This window comes from Cricetulus griseus, chromosome X (assembly GCF_003668045.3).
Source record: "Cricetulus griseus strain 17A/GY chromosome X, alternate assembly CriGri-PICRH-1.0, whole genome shotgun sequence".
Taxonomy (NCBI): domain Eukaryota; kingdom Metazoa; phylum Chordata; class Mammalia; order Rodentia; family Cricetidae; genus Cricetulus; species Cricetulus griseus.
Window position 1 is genome coordinate 82724099 of NC_048604.1, and position 20808 is coordinate 82744906.

The 20808-nt window shown below is 39.0% G+C and overlaps 1 protein-coding gene across 5 annotated transcripts in view; it reads right to left on the bottom strand.

Annotated features, from left to right (window-relative positions):
* Nucleotides 1–20543, bottom strand: part of Tab3 (TGF-beta activated kinase 1 (MAP3K7) binding protein 3) — a 59188-nt gene extending 38645 nt beyond the window's left edge. For 2 of the 5 annotated variants that reach the window (XM_035449822.1, XM_027432581.1), the window contains exons 1-2: nucleotides 20386–20543; nucleotides 15420–15519 (exon numbers count right to left, since the gene is read on the bottom strand). The gene's annotated coding sequence lies outside the window, so the exon portion shown is untranslated. Of the gene's footprint in view, nucleotides 1–12195; nucleotides 12301–12412; nucleotides 12500–15419; nucleotides 15520–20385 lie in introns of those variants that run through there. The other 3 variants (XM_027432582.1, XM_027432583.1, XM_035449821.1) reach the window with 3 other exon arrangements.
* Between the last annotated feature and the right edge of the window lie 265 nt (nucleotides 20544–20808).

Below are 20808 nucleotides of genomic sequence, written 5' to 3' on the forward strand. Positions count from 1 at the left end.
GATAATGTCATTTCAGTTATGTAAGACAATGTGTTAAGAGACACATTAAGGTTGGAGTGCAATTATGCCTTGTTTATGCCTTTCCTAGAAAAAAGAAAAGCAATAGGGGAAAATAACAAATATGGCAATATGTTGTCAGCCACAGCCATTAGAAGTTTGCTGAACTTCTTATTTGTGTACATTTGGAAATGTTCATTAATTTAAAAAAGAAATCAACTAAGAGTCACTAGAGATGTTCAAGAAAAACAATGTAACACATTCCAAGTAATACCTAAAAGACAGTGATTTTTCCTGAGAGTGGTGGTCCACACTTATAATACAAGCACTTGGAAAGCTAAGGAAGGGACAGTATCAAGTTCAAGGCCAGCCTGGGCCACATGGAAAGACCTTGATTCAATATAAGAAAACAATGTAGGAAGAAAGAAAGATGATTTTAATTATCTCATACAGAATATAGGAAAAAAGCTAAAACTAGAAAACACAAACCAGTATATTTATTGCAATAAGTCATTTATCTCTTTGGAGTAATCAACAAGTGTGTAATTGTACCAACAACCCATTCAACTGGAGAAAACTCAAGCATGGTATTGGCAACCTAGCCAAACCCATGGCTGGAGAGTGTGAAGGCTCTAGAGGAGAACCTACTACTACCGTGCTACTTAAATAATAGAGCTTTTAGCTGCCTTCTAAATACTTATCCTGACCCCTAGATAAACAGCTCTGATTGGTAACTCGTCAAAAGAATCTCCTGTTTTTTTCAGCAGGCAGAGGCTATGACAGCAGTCTACAACTGATCAAAATGAGACCAGAGAGAGAGTGACCATGGGTACCCAGTCCCAACTGAGACATTTATAACACAACCCCTCCACCTCAGGGAACAATGATGAAGGAGGGTGAGTATGAAGGAAGGCAGGATTTAAGAGCCTGGGGACCAGAATGATTGCTGCAAGGTAAGTTTCTTTTGGACAGGAGCCTACAGACTCTCAACAATTTGGTTGCCTGAATAAAATCTGCAAAGACCACATCAGCTAACATACAAACACGGATAGAGGAAAATTTAATGAGGCACCACCCCTAGACAAAGTGCTATAAGCAGTCCATGGCTGCTGAAGGAAGGAGAAGGAGATTTCTTCAGGAATTAGCCCCAATCCTAAGTGGTCAGACACAAATGCATGCACATTCAAGCATTTAACTATGTGTACATATGTGTTTGTATAAAACACAACAATGATTATAAAAGAGGTCATGAATTTGATAGAGGAGCTGGAGGGGCAAAGAGAAGGGTGGGAATGATACAAATGCCATATACTCATGCATGAAATTCTCAAATAAACTTGAAGTGATGAGGCTCACAAGTATAAACTCCTTACACTGATTCTCTTGAGCTGGTGAAATGTGTACACTGTGTATGCTATTCAGAAAGAAGTTTACAGGAGGGGGAAACAAATTCAGTAAAGTAAATTTACTGAAGGAAAATAGCCAAACTAGACCACAGAAAACATGCAGGATTAAAGAAAAAAGGGGGCACATGCCCCCTTGAATATACTGGTCCAATATACTGGTACAAATCAGAGATCATTCAATGCTTTAAACATAAGTTATTTGTTAATGGAACATGGAAGAAAACTAATGAATGAGGATCCCCCAAAGAGAATCCCTAAACAGGGGCAAAGAAAAATATTTGTGAAAGAAAACCAACATACAAAACTGGAAGAGAAGACATACTCGTATCTTAGAGCTGCAGGAACTGAATATCATGTGGCTGAATATACTACAAATAAATAAAAGCACCCAATGTTCACAGGAGTAGTAATGATAGCTTTTCAAGGCTATCACAGCACAGGAGGTGAAAATGAGATGCGAGAGACACTTTGTAGTGGAAGTACCACCACAAATAGGGAAGTACTGACTACTGCTGAGACAGAGGTCTGAAGCAGGTCAGCTTTTGGCTGGTAACATTCAGAAGGATAGAGCAAACAGGATTTTGGCTAAGATTCCGTCAAAAGTGACTGAAGAAGCAAGCAAGGAAATCTTATAGATGGTCATGAAGACAGTGTGAGATTAATAACAAAGGTAACAAATACAATGAAAAGCAGAGAGGGCTTCTTTAGAACTGGACAAAGGAAAGGGTGGCACATGCCAGATGAGAGAGGAAGAGTAACACAGCAAACTTTCTAACAGGACACAAAGACTGGTAAATTTTAGAGCCAGTAAAATGACGTTCTAGAATCGGGTTATATGAAGGTCAGTGAGGATAGTATAGCAAACGGTCACCTCTTAACAGTCTCTAATTTAGGACATGAGTCATAGGGTCTTGATATTAGGGTTTACAGGAAAAAATATAAAATGATAAAACTTTGAAGTCAGTGTGCATCTCGAGGCCATAATAGTTGAAATAAAATGTGTACTGAAAAAAGGTAACATCCATTGTTTCCAGGTGTAGGGCCACAGACAAGTTACTTAAGCTGTTTCAGGCAGCAGTTTCCCAATCTTTTGCTTAATATCACACCTAATTAGATACTAACCTCAAAGACTACATTACTTACTACATGAATTAATATACATAAAAGAAAAGGGTGTTGTGATTGGTAATGAGCCGTATTTATTCGCTGTGGCTGAGTGTTCATATGGTAGCAAATCTTAGATTTCCAGAATTTCCTTGTTTTTGTATCTCACAAATAGGTGTATATTATGCCCACATACAGGTACAGTAACAAGTCATAGTAAAAGGGAAAATAGAATAGTATTCTTCTCCATGAGAGTAATAACAATTAGTTGCTATTATGATCCCAATTTCTTTTTTTTTAATTTTTTAATTTTGATTATAAAGAAGATTATTCTACATGTCAATCCCAGGTCCCTCTTTCAATAGCAATCTAGAACTATTTCACATTCCAATAGTCATTCCAGATACTCTGTTTAGCTAAAATGTTAATAAACTTATTTATTGCTAGGGACTAGGAACTGCCAGGGTTAAAAGGACTCAAAACTGTTGCTGAACAGGCAGGAAATAATTTACTTATATTTATGCATACATAGAATGGTAACCTTTGAATAAAAATTACATAATTATACATGTGAGTACAGCTATTTAAAACAAACCTTATGCACAACTAGAAAAATAGCCTGATGTCTTGGAGAAGAGAAAATCACTGCCATTTATCAGTAAACTCTGCCCACAAAGAAAGACCCAATCAAAAGCCTTTCATGTATAAGATACTGGGTTATTTAAATCAACCCTCCCACCACAGACAATAGAGACAACACATTTAAAAACGGCATTGTCTTAAAGGTTCAAAGACCTATCAGGAAAGCACTTAGAGATCTAGGAAAATAGGGCATTTAGAAGATAAAGTTAGAAGTTAAAATTTACCTGACAGCCTGATAAGCCACATCCACAAGAGTGGTAGGTGCTCTTTGCCCACCTTCAGCTCGAAACCAATACTTTAGAAATGAATGTCAATTGGAATTTAATCACTGACTATAATGTGGTCTTGAGTCATCTGACTGACTCAGCATTAGAATGCTTGCCTAGCATGTACAGGTTTTAGGTTCATCACTAACACTAACAGTACCATCATAAGGAAAGAAACAACAACAACAGCAAAAACACCTGAAATTTGAATAGGCACTATGTGGATTTGCTAAAAGCAAACTCACATGCATGCACACTTGTTTTTTTTTCTAAAATATATCACCTTTGGTTTCAATCGATTTCTTAAATAATTTTCAAGTAGACTATATAGAATAAATTTAAAGGAAAAGCAAGTGTAAGAAATAACCAAAACCACAGAAATAACAACTGCTGTCACTACCACCACTGCAACAACAAAGCAGTCCAGAACATATTGACAGGGGCTGCAGTTATTAGCAATAATGGGCTATGGGTTTTAAAATATGCTTGCTATATTCAAGAGAAAAAATACTCTCTGCATCAAAACTGAAGGCATTAAAAAGTAGCGAAGTATGGCTTTATGTTGCAGGTAAGACAAGGAGAGGTTTTAGAAAATGAATCAGTGTGCAGAGATCATAATGGACAAGTCTATGGCATTACCACCCTATACAATCTTAGGGGATATACACTGTATACATGGATGGAGCACAAACAATAATATACACCAAATAACTATAGCTTTTTAAAAGAAAAGCAATGTTACTAAAAATGTAAAAACTGAAACGAATTCATGAAACACCATTTATTTAATGGGTGATGGATCTACTATTACAAGTGTAAAAGAAAAGACTCAGGGAAGGGTATCAGAATGAAAAAGTATGAGTAACACAAATCAAATGATGGTCTAGTGGCCCAGAGTTCACTAAAATTGCAGGAAGTAGGACAGGATGAAGTAGAGCCACTATGTGTATGACTGAAATGTTTCAAAAAATGATGAAAGATGTCAAACCTCATACTTAATAATTTTAATAAATTACTGGTTGAAAACCCCATAGAGGAAAGCAATTTTAAAACCATCCTTACGGCTAAGAGGCTGCTTTCAAAGAAACAAACGATATGCCGGAGGCTTTATTAGACAGACAGACAGACAGACAGACACACACACACACACACACACACACAGAAAGAGAGAGAGAGAGAGAGAGAGAGAGAGAGAGAGAGAGAGAGAGAGAGAGAGAGAGAGAGAGAGGACCTTAAATTGTGTATCTCCATAGAGCACACAGTAACTACCAGACTAGAGCCACGCTGGCTAAAACAGCCACTGAGAACGAAATCTCAGGGACTGTAAATACAGTACCAATGTATTAAATTAAAAAAATAAATGAATAAAAAGAATGAATCTCAGTGGTTTTATATGCAGTGCCATGCTTAAAATGAATGAATTTAAGCACCAGTGAGGTGGTTCAACTGGGTAAATGGGCTTGCAGCACAATCCTGACAGCCTGAGTTTGGTTTGATTCCTGAAACTCACTGTTAAAGGAAGGACCTAAAAAGCTGTCGTGTGTGTGTGTGTGTGTGTGTGTGTGTGTGTGTGTGTGTTCGAGTGTGCGTGTGCGTGTGCGTGTGCGCGCGTGTGTGTGTGTGTGTGTGTGTGTGTGTGTGTGTGTGTGTGTGTACGTGTACGCACATGTACTCTCATGCACATGCACACACACACATACATTCATACAATTTTTTTTTTGTTTTTCAATACAGGGTTTCTCTATGTAGTCTTGGGGGTCCTAGAACTCTCTCTGAAGAGCAGGCTGCCCTTGAACTCACAGAGATCCAACTGTCTCTGGAGTGCTGGGATTAAAGGTGTGCAGCTCCACACCTGGCTAATTAATCAAACTACAACAAACTAAATTTACAGAAACTTTACAATAATATGGTTTCAAGTTACATAAAAAAGAACAAAAGTTGACTAGGTGAAATAGTCACATAATGTCACATTGGCAGATGTTCAAGTATGTTTCTCAATGGTTGAAAAAAACTAAAGAAATTAGTAACAATACCACATAATTAATGAACTTGACCAATGGGTATACACAGAATGCTGTATAGAAAAAAAAACAAAGAAAAGACTGCATAGGAGGAGGGTTGGCAAGGGAAAGTAAGACAAGAAAGGATAACAGAATACATGTGACAGGCAGGGAGGATGGGAGCCAACAACAAAGGTGCAGAACAGCAGACAGGAAAGGCAGTGGGGAAGGGGGATAGGAAGAAAGTATAGTGGCACACATTTATTTTAAAAACTACAATACAATCCGTTGCTTTGTATGATAATCTCAAAATTAGTAAACATAATGTGGTTGAGATAGCTCACCTTGTTGCCATACCGTTGTCCTCTGACCTACATACACAATGGGACATGCACAGCTACCCCCACACAAATAAACATACTATATTTTAATAAAAGGTAGAAAAAACATATACTCAGTTTCAAGAATAAAGACCCAAGAGAAATAAAAGAAATGCTTAAATGGAAGTGTGCACAATTCACAGCAAGATTATTCATAAAAGTCTAAAAGGAAAATAACCCATGTCTATTAACTGGTGAATAAATAAATCACAGTGCATGTATATAAAAGGCAATTATTTGGCAATAAAAACAAATGAAGCACCGGCACATTAAAAAATAAGTGAACATTGAGAACATTGTGCTAATTCAAAGAGGCCAGTAACAAAAGACTACATGTAACCTGGTATCACTTACATGATACCGTTTATTTGAAATTTTCTGATTAGGAACATCTTTTTGCTTTCTGGAGACAGGATCTACCTATACAGCCTAGGCTGGCTTTGAATTAACAATGCATTTGTTTCAACCTCCAGATCAGCTTCCCAATGGGGTTCTGAGTAAAATGCGAAGGGTTTGAGAGATGGCTCAGTGGTTAAGAGCATTTGCTGCTCTTGGCATATCTGTACCTCCACTTGGCATATCTGTAACTCTAGTCACAGGGGAGTTCTTGTGGCCTCTGCTGTTGAAGACTATTTGTTTAACTATGCAAAGATGTGTTGCATGTGTTTAATTATGTAAAGACGTGATGCTGTTTTACCTTGCCTGCCTAAGGCACCTAACTGATCTAATAAAAAGCTGAATGGTCGATAGAGAGAGGAGGTGTAGGCAGAATTTCTGGGCAGAGGGAGTAAGGAGGAAGAGGAATTTAGGCTCAGAAAGAAAAAGAGGCAACAGAAGATGCCAGGGGCCAGACAGACAGACACAGAGAAAGCGGGAAAGTAGGACATACAGAATGAAAAAAGGTAAAAAGCCCCAAGGCAAAACATAGATGAATAGAAACAGGTTAAATTAAGTTAAAAGAGCTGCTTATAAGCTATGGCCAAGCATTCATAATTAATAAGTTTCCTTTTTTTACATTAACCAGTTTATTACAGGGCAGGAGAGTGAGAGGGGGAGAGACAAAGAGGGTAGAGCAAGAGAGAAGGGAGAAGAGAGTGAGAGGGGGTGTTAGATGTTGACCAACTGGGAACAGAGAGAAAAAGAGTAAGAGTAAGAGCTCCATGGGTATTAGGCATGGAGATGGTACATGCATATATAAGTAGGCAAACACTCATATATATCTTTTAAAAAGAAACATTTTAAAAATTAACTATAATGCCAATACATATGCAAATTCAGATGAAACTGAAAAGCTTATCAAAGTAATTTGCCAAAACAGTCTAAGAAATGAGGTGGAAGAATATTAAAATGATTATTTAAAATTTTCATTTATTTACTCTTTCTTTCTTTTCTTTCAAAAAGGATTGTGATATAGCTCTGGCTCACTTGGCACTCATTATGTAGCCAGAATGGCCTTGAACTCTAGCAGTCCTCCTGCCTCCACTTCCTAAGTGAGGGATTCCAGGCATTAAGTACCATTCTCATTTATGTATTACTGGTGATTGAATGGGGGGTGGCTTCATGTATATTAACAAAGCACTCTACCAAGCAAGGTTCCCTCCAAATCCCTACCAAAACAGTTTTTAAAAATTGAACCTATGCTGAAGTATCCCATACAGAAAACCCTGTATCTAAATGGCTTCACTACTGAATTCTAGCATGCACTAAAAATACAAAATAAAACCCATTGTAAAACTCTTATGGAGAATTTAAAAAGTATACTCCTTTATTTATCTTATAAAACTATCAAAATCTGACAAGAATACAAAAACAAAACACCTTGTTACTTTAAGGCAATCTTACTATGACAAAGATCTAAAATTTCCAAGTAACATAAAATAAAAATGTTTTGTTGACGTGGCTGGATTGTAAAGTTAATTTAGCAACTGTTAATCAATAAATTTGATTTGAGAAACAAAATGATATGGTTATTTTTACCAGGAAGAGCACTTGATAAGATCCCATCAGTCATAATATAAATGCTTACCAATCTAAGAACAGAATGAAGTCTATAAGGACTTACATACAGTAACATAAAAAATATCAATTATCTAAGAAAAAAAAAGTTTTTGGAGAATATTATAAATACCATAGAGAAAAAATAAACTGAGTAATGTTCTATGTTCATGATGTTGAAAACCACAAAATGTTCTTTAGGGTTCACACAAGCACAATCAAAGCACTAACAGACAGTGTATGCATATGCGTGTCTATGTAACATGATATTAAAATTCTTATGAATGTGCAAAGGGCTGAGAACAGCCAAGATGTCCTCAGGACAAGCTGGAAGAAGTTATTCTACTGACGACTGAGACTTATTATGAAGCTCTAATGAACAAGACAATGCGGTGTCAGAACAAGGGGATACAAACAGAACAGAGAGCATAGAAACCAAACCATAATACATATGCACATTTATACTTCTCAGTGGTATGAAAATCTATGTGCTAGGACACCCTGCTATCCATATGGAGAAAAGAACAGACAATGATCAATTTCAGTTAATCACTGGATCTTTGTGTGAACACTAAAGCTGCAAAACTTCCAGATGAGAAAATATCCATATAATCTTAGGCTAAGAAAAGAAGGTTTAAACTAAAACCCCTGTCTAATTTAAACATAAGGGGAAATACTAATTATGTTAAAATGAGAACTTTTATTTCTGAAAAGACTCATGAAAAATGGAAGAGGCTATCACACAGTGGCAGAATGTATTTGTAACCAGCAAAGGCTCATTTTCAGCATGTGATGAAGAGCACCTACAAATAAGCACATGACAAAAGACAAGGTGTATATGACACTTTTCGAAGGAATGCTACCTAAGAGTTATGAAAGCATAAACCTCTAACTAGAACATTTAGCTAAAATACTGATACTCTCCCTGAGATTTGCATACTAAAAAGGTTCTTAATATCTTTTAAAAGTGTATTAAGTTGGGAGCAGTGGTGCTCACCTATAATCCCAGTAATGGGGAGACAGAGGGAAGTGGATCTCTGTGAGTTCCAGGCCGGCCAGAGCTAGATAGTAAGACCCTGTCTCAAAAGCAACAAAGCGATTAAATGTTCTTATTTCAAAACAACAGCTCTCACTCCTATCATCTTAGTACTAAGAGAAACAATCATCAATCAAAAACCTTGTTTAAGAAACCTGCCTATCATATTTTGGGTTTTGAGCCTAGCCTTTAACGGCTGAGCTATCGCCTAGCCACCAAAACACCAAACAATGAAATTAAAAAGTGGGGTGCAGAACTAAATAGAGAATTCTCAACCGAGGAATCTGAAATGGCTGAAAGACACTTAAGAAAGTTCTAAAAACTTTTGGCCATCAGAGAAATGCAACTCAAAACAACTCTGAGATACCATCTTACACCTGCCAGAATGGCTAAAATAAAAAACACCAATGACAATCTATGCTGGAAAGGATGTAGAGAAAAAGGAACACTCCTCCATTGCTGGTGGGAGTGCAAACTTGTAAGACCACTTTGGAAATCAGTATGGCGGTTGCTTAGGAAAATGGGAATCAACCTCAAGATCCAGCAATTCCTCTCTTGGGCATATACCCAAATAATCCACGTTCATACAACAAGGACATATGTTCAACCATGTTCATAGTAGCATTGTTTGCAATAGCCAGAACCTGGAAGCAACCTAGATGCCCCTCAACTGAAGAATGGATAGAGAAATTGTGGTACATTTATACAATGGAGTACTACTCAGCAGAAAAAAAAGCAATGGAATCTTGAAATTCACAGGCAAATGGATGGAACTGGAAGAAACCATCCTGAGTAAGGTAACCCAGTCACAAAAAGACAAACATGGTATGTACTCACTCATATATGAATTTTAGACGTAGAGAAAAAGATTACCAGCCTACAATCCTCTTCACTAAAGAAACTAGGAATCAAGAAGGACTTTAAGAGAAAAATGCATGGACCCCAGAATATGGGAAGGGGCAGGATCTCATGAGCTAATTGGGAGCATGAGGGTAAGGGACAGGGAGCTGCCAGAATGAGAGGAGGAGAAGAGGAAGGGAGAGGAGGAAATGGAGGACCAGAAATGTTGAGTTGGGGGAAGAATAGAGGAGAGCAGGATGAGAGATACCATAACAGAGGGAGCTATTATAGGTCCAAGGAGAGATCTGGCACTAGGGAGATTTTCAGAGATCTACAAGGATGACACGAACTGACAATCTAGGCAATGGTGGAGAGGATAACCTAAATGCCCTTCCCCTATAAAGAGACTGATGACTACTTTTTATGGCATTCCTAGAGTCCTCAACCAGTGGCTGATGGAAGCAGAGGCAAACATCCACAGATATACACTGAACTGAACTCTGGAACCTAGTTGCAGAAAGGGAGGAATGAAGATCAAAGGGATCGGTACCAGGCTAGTGAAACCCACAGAATGAACTGGCCTGAACAAGGGGGAGCACATGGACCCCAGACTGCTGTCTGGGAGGCCAGCACAGGACTGATCCAGACCCCTGAACATGGATGTCAATGAGGAGGCCTCTGCCCTCTAGGAGGCCCCTGGTAGTGGATTAGTATTTTTTCCCTGGTATAAGAAGGGACTTTGAAAGCCCATCCCATGTGAAGGGATGCACTCTTGGCCTGGACACATGGGGGAGGGCCTAGGCCCAGCCCAGGATGATGTGGTGGACTTTGGGGAGCCCCGTTGTGGGCCCTACCCTGCCTGGGGAGTGGAGGGTGGATGGGGTGGGGGCAGGTGGAGGGTTGGGGGAGAGGGGAGGGAGAAGGGATTGACATGTGAAGCAAGCTTGTTCCTAATTTGAAATAAAAAAAATTAAAAAATAGAAAAATAAGTTAAAAAGTAAACATTCATTCAACCCCCCCCAAAGAAACCTGCCTATGCCAAGATCACCAAGACTCTCTCAAACCCTGGTACTTCAACAATATCCTATCCATCAGCAATAAGTAGTGACATATTCATGCAAGGAAGTATACCGGAATGTGACTAGTCCACAACTACACTGATTCTTTTACATTCACTATTTTACTCCAAAGTAATCAGACAGATTCCATTCATATAAAGCACAGAAGTGGGCAAGTTGGTCTGTGGTGGTAAAAGTGAAGAAAATGGCAGGTAGTATGCTGTGGTAGGCAAGACTTCACAGTTGTTTATGATACTCTATAGGGCTGATACAGCCAGGTGTGTTTGCCTGATGGAAATTCACTGACTTTTTCCACTATGGATAGTGTGTTACTTTCTATTAAAGCCGGGTAAAAAGTCTTTTAGTTCCTTTTTAAGTGTTGAAGGAATATATTTTTCAAAAGTGTTTAGAGATTATGGAAGCAAAACATCTTGAAGTTGCGTCCTTCAGAACAAAGTACAAAATTCTAATAACTATCATTCCATGAGAAATATGCTAATAACCAAAAAATATTCACACCGGTGTCAAAATAAGTGACTCTCGGTGTTAGCTGGAAATTATGGGACTCCAATAAGATAAATTGACTTCTAAGTACAGTGACAATTGTTGACTCATAAATATCTAGAACTATTTTGTAGCTAAAAGTATTATTTTAAATCTTGGAAGTTAATGCATTGGCACAGGGGGTCAAATCCCCTAATTTTACCAATAAAGAAACCAAGGTTCTTTAAACTTAACTTGCACAATGTCATGAAAAGGTCTGAGTAAGTATAAAACAACTGAAATTACTTAATTACATTCACCCCTACTCAATTCGCTAAGGACTATGGGACTCCTACATACTAAGATAATTTACTGGCAGTGTCTCTCAATATATACCATATTCATTTGAAACAATTTCATCCAACAAACCCAAAATTATTCTCTTTGCCATCTATGACTAACAGCCAAAAGTTATTTCTGTGGCAGAAAAGATAAGACTTTCTAATGCAAAGTTGGTGATGTGCAGCCTACCAGATAACTTTCTGTTTACACTATGATGACTTTGACACCAAGCTTAAAGCATGTCTGAAAATTCAGAATAATGGCATCTCCACATACAGCATCCTTGGAAAAAAAGTTTAAAAAAATAAAAAGCAATCATGGCCACAAATTGAAACCAAGGTTTTCAAAGACCTCATATAAACAACCAAATGTGTTACCTTACTGACATTAAATGATTTTACTAGTGTCTTATTAAATCATGACTTCTAAAATATGATTCTCCAGTTTATCCCAATTTGCATCTATGTCCACAACAAAGCACCCTTATGATTTTAAAAGAACGTCTTGTCACTCTGAAGCTAAAATGATCAAACATCAACAATACAAAATAGCCCATTTAATCTTGTGGAAATAATTTTAAATGATAAAAGTGCTTAGTCTCAACTGGAAAACCAACGGATTCTTTTCATTGTCACAGGACTCTCACCTTTTATTTCAGACCATAAAGGTCACTGCCAAGATGAATCTCTGGCTTTGCCAGCCACAGAGGAAACATCTGGCCTTTCAGTACCTGCATAAAACTGAAGAATAAATCAGAAAACATTTTTTAAACTAACAAAATGGAGATACCAATGATGTAAATGTAAATCATTAAAAACGGGGCCAGTGAAATGGTTCAGTGGGTAAAAGTACTTCCACTATACCTGATAATCTGAATTCAGTCTTGGGGACTCACATAAGGAAGGAGAGTAAGAAGTCCCACGTGTTGTCCTCTGATCTCTACACAAATGCTGTGGTATGCACACACACAGAAAAGAAATACATGTAAAGAAAATTAACCAATTTAATGACTAACTGCAACATACCTTGGAACAGAAAAGGGTTAGTAGTGGAGGATAAACGATAAAAATTAAGCTTTGCAGTTTGGGTTATACTAATATAATCTTCATTTTGACAAATACAACAGGACTGAGTGAAGAATATATGGGACATTTATAATATCTGTCAATTTCAAGCCTAAAGTTGTCTCAAAGCAAATATATATGGCTTTGCAAAAGTACTAGAAACTGAGAAACCTATACTTCAGTTGACACAAGCAACTTTCCACATTCACCTAAGGCCTCAAGAGAGGGTGAGGTGAGGCTATAAAACATACTTTTCAAATATTTCAATTTATTTATTTCTTATTGGGGAGAGTGTGCATGCCAGAGCATGCTTGTGAAGGTCAGAAAACTACTCTGTGCAATTGGTTCTTTCATTCTACCTTTACATGGGTCTGTAGGATCAAACTCAGATGGTCAGGCTTGCAAGGCAAGAGTTTTTACCTACTTAACTACCTTGCTGTTTTGGCACCCAGCTTTATGTGGGTTTGAAATTTGAACTCAGTTTCTCACACTGGCACAGAAAATGCTTCAACTCCTAGGCCATCTCTCCAGTCCATTCTGGTGTTTTGTTTTAAACAGAACTTCCCTGTAGTCCAGGTTGGCCTGGGGCTCCAAGTGAATCTCTTTTTTTTATTTTATTTGTGCAATAGGAAAAGCCATACCTCTCCATATATAACATTTAAAATATTGCTATGAGATTCCTGGCTATTAGTTGAAGAAGGAAAAGGATATATATAACTCTGCTTTGCAATAGACAGGTGCTGAGATACCGTTGAGGTGATCTGACTCTTATAACACCAGTCACTGGCAATGGGGTGGGGTGGCAATAAGGTGGAAATCTAACAGCAAGCTCCCAGAAAGAATTATTTAAATGCTAGTTGTTTTCCTAATATTATACAATCAAACCCAAAAGGCCATAACAAAACAACAGTCATCCCAATTTGGATAGAAATAAAAATGAAACATCTAAAACCATTCCTGTATGGAAAAAAGACAAGAATCCTGCTTTTAGGTGGGAGAGAAGAATCCTATTTAAGGTACACCAGAGATAGTCAATAGACAACCAAGTAGAGCAGGGTGTTCTAGACATTGTAAAACAGTAGAGCTTATTAAAGATGAGTATAACGTTTCTTACAAACCCACCTTTCAAGCGAGATAAAAGTTTTCTGCATCTCACCCATTGCTAATACACTTCATCCTTCCACAAACCTTGTAGAAGTGCTCCTTTACATATACTGAACAGATGACAAGCTGTTAGTGGAACAGAGATTTGAAGGCAGGCACTCCACATACACAGGCCATGGTCATCAACACTTTACTAGGCAGTGCAGCCTTTTGAGAACACAAGCCAGAAAAAGATGCCTCTTGCCACTACTTACCCTATCCTCAACCTCCACCAGAAAAGAAAGCTTTTCCTCAAGGCAGGGTGAGTCTTTGGTGCTTATGCAGAGGGAGGAGCCCACTGTCTTTCCAGCATGGCTACATTCATAATCTTTTAGTACCTGATGTTCTGCCTGCATGTTTTTGCAGATATATTGTCACTGACAAAGTTATTTATCACAGTACTATCAATATTCAAATTCAGATACAGTGAACTGGTCTAAGAAGGAGAACACAATACACACTTTTTTCCTGTGGGAAAGTGGTGTGTATTTATTTTTTTAAAAAAAAAGTCTTTATAGACATTATAGAAATTGAGGCTCAGCCGGGCGGTGGTGGCCCACGCCTTTAATCCCAGCACTCAGGAGGCAGAGGCAGGCGGATCTTTGTGAGTTCGAGACCAGCCTGGTCTACAAGAGCTAGTTCCAGGACAGCCTCCAAAGCCACAGAGAAACCCTGCCTCGAAACACACACACACACAAAAAAAAAAAAAAAAAAAAAAACAGAAATTGAGGCTCCCTCTCTCTATACTCTAGCTTTATAGATGCCAATATCACTCAGTAACTACAGTTACTCAATCCCGCTTTATTCATACATCAAAGAGGCAGATTTTTATACTTACCATGATAGAAAATAGGACTACAGGAAAAGCATCTTAATATTCTATGAGTTTTCTGAACTATGAGCAATTTGTGGGTAGATCTGGCAGTTATTATAGATCTACCCTGGACCCCCTCAATACAATTTGGCTTTAAATGTTACTATCAAGGAAGGGAAGACATCTTTTATAGCTACTCCTACCACATTAAAAAGGGTATCATCTCAGAAGGAAGCTCAAATATTAATGACCATAATAATGTTAGTAACAAAAACAATTCTTTTGTGCATTGACCAGTGCTAGTCATGCTTTAAATATAATATATCCTCCTGCCCATTTAATCCCCACGAGTTAATACCACATTATCCTCATTTCAAAACTGAAGAAACAGGTCAGAGATTAAGCAATTTGCCCCAAAACACAGTTAGTCTGTGTCAAAAGATCTAGTTGTTAGAGAATTTTGCCTGCAGAGAATTTTTTTAAATATCATATTCTGTATTTAATTTGAGAATCTGTAAACTTAAAATGAACAGAGGGTACAAACTGAAATTCAGTTTTCAAACAAGAATGACCCGGAGCAACCCTTAAAGCCTTATCTTGACTTTTATTGGGACTATTTCCTTCAAGCAAGCTAAAATTAAATATATTTATGGAGAAGAAATACAAAATAAATTTGGCTTTGCTTTTTTCACTTTGAAATCTCTCACTGAATTGTCTGAATATCACAACCAGTTATAGCATATATCACAACAGATTAGTAAACCTTTATTTTAAAATCTTGAAGTAAAACACACTGCCCATATTTACCACTAAATAAACTAGAGTAAATAACAGCAAGATGTTCAGTACCTTTGAAAAGTTTCAAAACATCAGCAAGAAGTAGTGTGAAGAAGATGTTCCTTTTATGACAAACTAGAACTCTGTTGTTCTAACACCACCATAAGATATCCTGTAACGACAAATATTAACCTATGATGGAATAAATAGACATTTTAGTTCAAAATGTGTAGCAAAATGCAGAAAATTTTCATTGACAACCACAAAGGCCCTATCAGGAGGCTAGAAAGATGGCTCAGTGGTTAAGAATACAAGCTGCTCTTCCAGGGGACAAGTTCTCCCAAGTTTAATTGCCAGCACCCACATGGCATCTAACTTTCTGTAACTCCAGTCCCAGGGGATCTAATGTCCTCTCCTTGTCAACTTGGGCAGGTGGTGCACAGACATACACGCTGGCAAAAGACCCATATGCATAAATGAATATTTAAAAAAAAAACTATAGTCTTAAAGAATCTTTATGGCTGGAGAGACGGCCTGATGGTTGAGAGCACTAACTATTCTTCCTGAAGGCCCAGGGTTAATTCCCAGCACCCACATGGTGGCTCACAACTGTCTGTAACTCATGCATGTGATGCACAGATATATGCACACAAAACATCAATACATATAAAATAAGTAAAAGTTTAAAAATCTTTATCAGTTTATTTCCTGGAAGAGCTATCTCATCAGCATAACTAAACTAAATTTGGACAGCCAAAAGTAGGCTGCCTACTACTCTAAGTGACAAAAAAGCAGGTAACCTCCAACAATTTCTGCAACTAATATTTTATTAGTTGTTTGAGATTTTCATACAATGTATTTTAATCATACTCACTTTCCTTCCACCAACTCTTCCCAGACGCCCCATCCTTCCCAACTTCAAGTTCTTAAAAAAACCAAAACAAATTTGTGCTGTTCAAATATTCTTGGATGTGTGGCTTTTCACTGGTGTGGTCAGCTTACCAGGGTCCACACTGTTAGAGAAAAGTAACTCCTTTTCCAAGCAGCTAATAACTGTTCATACCTTTTATGCCCAATTCCCCTCCCTAAAGTGGGATCTTATCTGTCTTGGGCTTGTACAAGTCTTGTGCACTCTGTCACCACCACTGTAAGTTCGTATGTACAGCTGCTGTGCTGTATTTTTAAAATCATCTATTTGAACTTCAGACATGGACTTCACAGGATACAAAGATGAATGCGCTATGTTTCTAAACCAATCCATGAAAGCCTAAACATCCATAAGGTAACAAAACACCAAGCTCTGTGGGCAATGGTTCTATGGAAAAACCCATTTAGCATTCTAACTCACTACCAAACCAACTGACACTGCCCTAGTAAGTTCTGGAAGTAGAAGGAAATCTTCCCTCACTAAGAAAAGAGTCTGAGCTTCCTTAAGATCTAGTCAAAGCAGAGCAGGAGAATGGGCAGGAAAAAGACAAAAGTCAGAGCTTGGTGGGCATAAGGGAGAGATCAGAGATGAAGAAGGTGAAAACTAGAGAGGAGGACAGAAGTTAAGATGACAGCTGAAAGGAAGGACTGTAATGTATTAGAGTGGGGTGGGAAATGAAGAGGATGAGGGAACAGTGTCCACTTCTGCAGCACACTGGCTTCTACAAACTTAGCTTCTTGACTGTTGAGGAGGAGAGAGAAGAGAAACCATACCAAGAGTCTGGACACTGCCTCCGTCACTCCATTTTTCTCATTCCCTTTTAAGACACAATCTGGTCAGCTATGGGGTCTTAACTGCATTTCTCTTGATCTGCTAGGGAAAAGAATTCAGAAATGGGGATGGACAGAAAGGCTTTGAAGCCCTCTTCATTCTTCATGCACTTTGCAAAAGACTCCAGGGTCCACAGAGAACTAAAGGGAAAATACAGGCAGGCGCGGGAACAGCATCAAGAGAGGAAGGAATATAAGCTGAGAGGTTTTAAGCAAAAAGAAATTTTGGAGAGTTGGATCATAAGCTAATAGAGCTCTCAATTAATTAAACTATAAAAATGCTCTTAAATATTTAGGATTCAGTTTGACAGTTCCAAGTATCTCATCTAATTTATTTTTAAACAAACAAATATTTATCGTTATGATATTAATATGGGGTTATGCCAAAGTATGAAAATAAACTTCTAGATACATACAATTTCCTGGTGTACATTTTTTATATAGTGATAATATAAATCATGTCAGAACAGCTTTCTGTTTACTTGGTAGGTTTTATCATTTATCAATATTTTCCACTCTACTAGGCCAAATACCAGGAGTCATTCCCTTCCCAAGTAAAGTATATTTAACTCTTTCTTGAGAGTACAACTATAATTAAAAACTTGCTCCTTCAGCCCAAAGATTATCCATCAAGATTACAAGGTGTTATTTAAAACAGCCCCACACTCCACAGAACACTATATATACTGAGTAACACAGAAATCATTTTTTCATATCCATTGGACAGGTGCCTCACCACTAAAGACTCCTAAAACAATTTATGTCTTTAAAAATGGAGCAGCAAATCCTGAACTGCAGAATACTTCAAGAATTTCCAGTCAAAGATAACTAACTACATGGTTAACTCTGACCAAATGGCCTGCTGGAGGATGAGCACCACTTAGGTGTCATCTTCCTCCCCACCCCACCCCCCAACTTGTCTGGCTGTTCTTCCAGTTGAACTCTAACCAGATGCCTCTCTCTTGAACAGAGATAAGATGAGCTCAACAGCACAACAGAGATTCAACAGCACAGACCAGCAGGAGCCAAAAGTAATGCCTTAACCTACCTGTCACCTCTGCAAAATGTTCCCGTGATTTCACCAACAGCTCAGACTGTCCATCCCTAGGTCCATAAGAGATGATGTTGCTTGTCTTAATATTGGCCCTATTTTCTGCAAAACACACACTAACCCTAAAACTCTGAGACTACATGAAAAGAAGAAGAGCAAAATTGCCTAACAAGTCCTGTACTGAGGTCTAAGAAGGTAACTGTGTGTGTGTGTGTATGTTACCACAAAACTCCTGTAAAGCAAATTGAGGTCCCTATAAATAGCTCCTATTTTACATTAGTACTGAAATTTTAATTTTGATTCCAGATCAGAGTAAATAAAACATTTACCCTTTGAAATACCATGGGTATGCTGAAACAGAGGGTAAAGTTACCAAAACCATGAATTTCAGGTATAGGTCACTGCTACGGATTTGGAATCTTTGCATATCAGCTCAAACCATGTCTCTGTCTAGAAAATGAATATATCTCAAGGGAAAAATACCTGGGATTATCTTTTGTTAAGGGCATATGCCAATCTTCAACATAATTTAATAGTTTCTTTACAACAAAAATTTCCATTTTCAATAAATTTGTGTCTGCACATAAACACATATAGAGTATGTAGACAGAACAGAGTCTCTACAATCAGATACACATGAATCTGAGTTGTAGATTTGTAGTTTAGTCACTATATTATCTCAGCTATGTAAGCTACAGAAGAATACTGGAGGTGTATGTTATCTGTGTAACAGGGACATTTTCTTTAGTATAAAGAAACTATAAGAATTATATTAAAATGTGCATTGCCCAACAAGTCTAGTGATTGTATATACTCAATGTTAACTCAGTTTGCTCCAACACAAACTGTACAGGGTGGTCTACAATTAAAGAAAAGAATGTGTCAAATAAACAGAAGAAAATTCAGGGTGATTGAGTATTCATTATGCTGTGTCGGATGTAACCATAGTAATTGTATATTCAATATCTACCTTCACTATAAAGTCAACTTTGCCTTGATTAAGCCAGTTTTAGGCCAAAGGGAAGGGAGACTTCTAAGTTTGTAAAAACTGATATAAAACACTGATTTAAAATTATGTATGTGTAGAATGTAAGGAGTACTTGCATTTTCCCAGTGTCCATTGGGGGGGGTACCATAAGCGATGATGTACTTTGTAACTGAACATTATGCTGTTAAACTACCATTAAAATATAAGCCTTCTTGATCGTGTTTTCTTTTTATGCATGCTCTTTTATAGTTCTACAAATCATTCTTAAAGCAAAAAGGAAACCTTCTCCCTCCCTCCCCACCCCACGCAGGAGTTCACAGCTCAGTTCATCAAGTTGTTCTTTTATACTACTCATTCCTTTCCTTTTAAAAATTCTTAAGTAAGTACATTATATGGTAAAAACCGACGAATGTCACTGAAGAACACAATTGAAGAGCTCTGCCTTGCACTACAGAGAGGACTTTTTCCTCAGAAGAAGAAAAAAAAATCAAAATGTTCTGTTTCAGCATAGGCAATGCTTTACGACTCATGTAGAGTTATGGATTTTTGGTCCTCGATTGTGCAGCTTACTTTCTACCTCACCTTGTCTGTATCTCACCTCCGCCCATCCTACTTCATGGCACTTTAGAAGCAGACACACGGTACTAAACGATAAAACTAGGAACAACTCTAATCTGTTGTTGGACCTCAGAGGGCTGTTTAATGTCAATGTTTAAAAGAAGGCAATGCCTTCCCTTGCCTCAACACCTGCCAAGGATCATTTGCAAACCTCCTCTACAACAGGCATTACTATTACTGCTAACCTTGTGCACATGTCCCGACACCTTCAAGAGAACCAGCCTTAGTTCTGCGAGCCCAAATCTCCAAACACTTTACTGAGACTTGAAACCTGTACACAGACGTTCACTCTGCAAGATGTCCAGGAACCCAACAGGAAAGGGCATAATCCCCCCATCACCCGAGGGCTGATGGCAATCAAGCCCCCCCACCCGCAGCCACTCCCTCTCCCCTCAGCCTCGGGGCATTTGGGGCGTCCGGGCGGGCGCAGCCGCCACGACAGGCCCTGCGCAGCCTTCCCGCAGCCCCGTACTTCCCCGTGCAGCCGAGGCCGAGCCAAGCACCCCGAACACCCGCGGTCTCGCACACGCCCAACGTCGTGGGCGCCGGGTCACTAGGACGACCCCGGGGCGCCCCCAAAGTCCTGGCTTCGGGCAGGTGCCGGGCCTCACGCCACCACTCACCGAGCTGCAGCAGTCTCTCCGAGCTCCACTGCCCCGCGCTCACACCCTGGGCTGACTCCCACGGGGGTGGGGGGTCCGGGCGGGCACTGCTTCCCCGGCCGACCCCCCTTCCGTGCGCGCTGTGCTGAGGGCAGATCCGGTGTGAGCCGCCGCTGCCGCCGCCCCCTTGCCTCCCTCCTCCCTCACTCCGTCCCTCCCACTGAGGCCCGCCCGCCTCGTATTTCCTGGATCCGGTCTCGGGGCGAGCTTGGCAGAAGGGCTGCCGGCTTCAGGGCTTCCGTCGGGCGCCGTCGCTCGCCAGACACAAAGATGGCACCGCTGAGGACTGTCGTGAGCGATCTCGCGAGACTTTCCCCACCCCACCCCACCTCAGGAACCAGAGGGCGGGGTCCCCACAGGAAAGGTGATAGATCAGCCCCAGCA